This window comes from Malaya genurostris, chromosome 2, assembly GCF_030247185.1.
Source record: "Malaya genurostris strain Urasoe2022 chromosome 2, Malgen_1.1, whole genome shotgun sequence".
In the NCBI taxonomy this organism is placed as follows: Eukaryota; Metazoa; Arthropoda; class Insecta; order Diptera; family Culicidae; genus Malaya; species Malaya genurostris.
Genome location: NC_080571.1, coordinates 318,860,185 through 318,862,684, shown reverse-complemented (window position 1 = coordinate 318,862,684; position 2,500 = coordinate 318,860,185).

Genomic DNA, 2,500 nt, shown 5'->3' with positions numbered 1-2,500 from the left:
TAACTATTCCAGCTTTGGAAGACAACATTTCCGAAGAAATTCGGGCTATTCCGGCCGAAATGCTCGAAAAAGTTGCCCAAAATTGGACTTTCCGAATGGACCACCTAAGACGCAGCCGCGGTCAACATTTAAATGAAATTATCTTCAAAAAGTAAATGTCATGTACCAATCTAACGTTTAAAATAAAGAACCGATGAGATTTTGCAAATTTTATGCGTTTTATTGTTTAAAAAAGTTCTCAAGCTCTTAAAAAATCACCCTTTACAAGTCAAACTTTTAACATCAGATTAAAAGAGGCCCTGAAAAATCAACCGCTAGCAATTTCCAAACGTCTACGAGCCATGGGAATGTTTCTGACAATAAGCTCCACAATAGTGAGTCATCGAACAAATCAAAAAGCGTTCGAAACACGCTGTCGAGTGCCCAATAAGAAGTGCTTAATCATTCGTCTTACTCATCAGACCAGGCTCCATCCAACAATCGTAACCCTTCCTCATTGTGCTACACACTATCTATGCAGCGCTTCGATTTTTATGAGAATTAGCAAAAATCGTTCAATAAAGAAGTTAGTCAATTCAACTGCAAGTCACTCACAAATTACCAGAAAAATTGAAAAAATGTATAGAAATCGATGGAAAATATTTAAAATAAAACAATCGAAATCGATCTTTTGCAATTAGCATGTTCTATTTACAAAAAAAAACTGTAAATTTATTCAGAGTACTCCTGGTAAGTTTCAAACAAAATGCTATTTTTATTTCGCTCCGGTAAAATTTCGGAAAAGTAAAATCGTCGTACCACTCATTCGGTACCCAATTTCCAACCTTTTGAATGAATGAACATTCGAATATGTTCAGCTTTGTACGGACGTCGCGCAGTTCTTCTATAGGTCATGGTGGTATCCTTCCCGTAAGAGAATATTCCACACAATGCAAACACCAATTTACCCTCTGACCCTGCTGAGTGGTGCTGTTTGATTAAGGAGTGTGTCGAAAAGTAGTTTGCAACATTGATTATTGAATAAAAAAGCGAAAAAAAACATATTTTGACATCAGTTTTCGATATATTGCAGAAAAATTACAGTATTTTTACTGATTGGGTATATTGCAGAAAATCCTAGTTTCTGTGAAACGCTCGCACTTTGGACTTGAAATTCTTCATTAAATTCTGCACAGTTACTTTTGTTACTTTCCTGGTGGCAGCTGTCCAGTTTTTTTCAACTCCTGCATGTTTTGGGACACTGTACCTTCCTTCCGAAAGTGCCGCTTGACAATTGCCCAATACCTTTCAATTGGCCGAAGATCCGGGCAGTTTCGGTGGGTTGATGTCCTTTTCCACGAATTGTACATTATTTTTTGACAACCACTGTAGAACGGAGTTGGCGTAGTGGGCTGAAGCCAAATCCGGCCAGAAGAGAGGAGGAGCCTTATGCTTTCTGTACAGTGACAGCATTCCCTTTTTCAAACATTCTTTCTTCGTGAAGAAAATCGACGACCGCAAACCACAGGTACAAATTGCTTGCCAGACCAACACCTTCTGCCCAAACTTTTCCATCGCCACCGTCGTGTCAGCGTCGTCCAGGTCCTGGTACACCGATTTCGTATAATATTGCGGTCCGGGCAGCACTCGAGAGTCTTCCTTGGCGTAAATTTCTTCGTCGATATACAGTTTTCGCACTCTTGTTTTGGCATGAACTGTACCAGGGACTTTTTCGGCGCCTTCTGTGTCTTGTACGTTTTCAGGGAGTTCCGAACTTTGATCCGTTGAATCATCCCGATGCTGGTGTTGAACTGCTTGGCCAAATTCCGCGTCGACGCCGATGGGTTTTTCCTGATGTACTCAACCACTTTTAAGTCCCGGCCGGGCTGGCTGGGACCCGTTTTCCTACCGGATCGGGGCAAATCCTTAATGGAAAGGGTCTCCCCCCCCCCCCCCCTCCACCCCCCACCCCCCCCCCCCCCCCCCACCCCCCAACCCCCCCCACCCCGCCCCCCACCCCCCGCCCCCCCCACCCCACCAACCCCCCGAACTTCTCGATAATATTTTTGACACTGGTGTGGTGCACTTTCACCCGTTTTGCATTTCGTTGTACGTGACACCACTTTCTGAGCACCAAGTGTGCAGAATTTTCTTTCGCGTTTCCGGATCAATTTGACTCATCATTGAAACGATAAACCGTACCGAAACCAATCCATTGCGCAGCTCTTATTGACATGTAAACAAAACATGTCACCGCAAAACACGCTGCAAAAAATTAAGCCATTTCAGAGTAATAATTGTTTGAATGTTGCTAACTAGTTATCGATACACTCCTTTTGAGTGCATCTCTTTTGCTTTTGGATGCTCTCTTGAGGGAAATAACTGAAAATAATTGGATGATTTGGTCAGCTCAGGACATTTCTGAGTTACATTCAACATACAGAGTAGGCTCAATTAAAAAAAGTACGAGACACGGCCGATCACGATGACATGAAACAAGCAATCATCTCTACGGTATTAA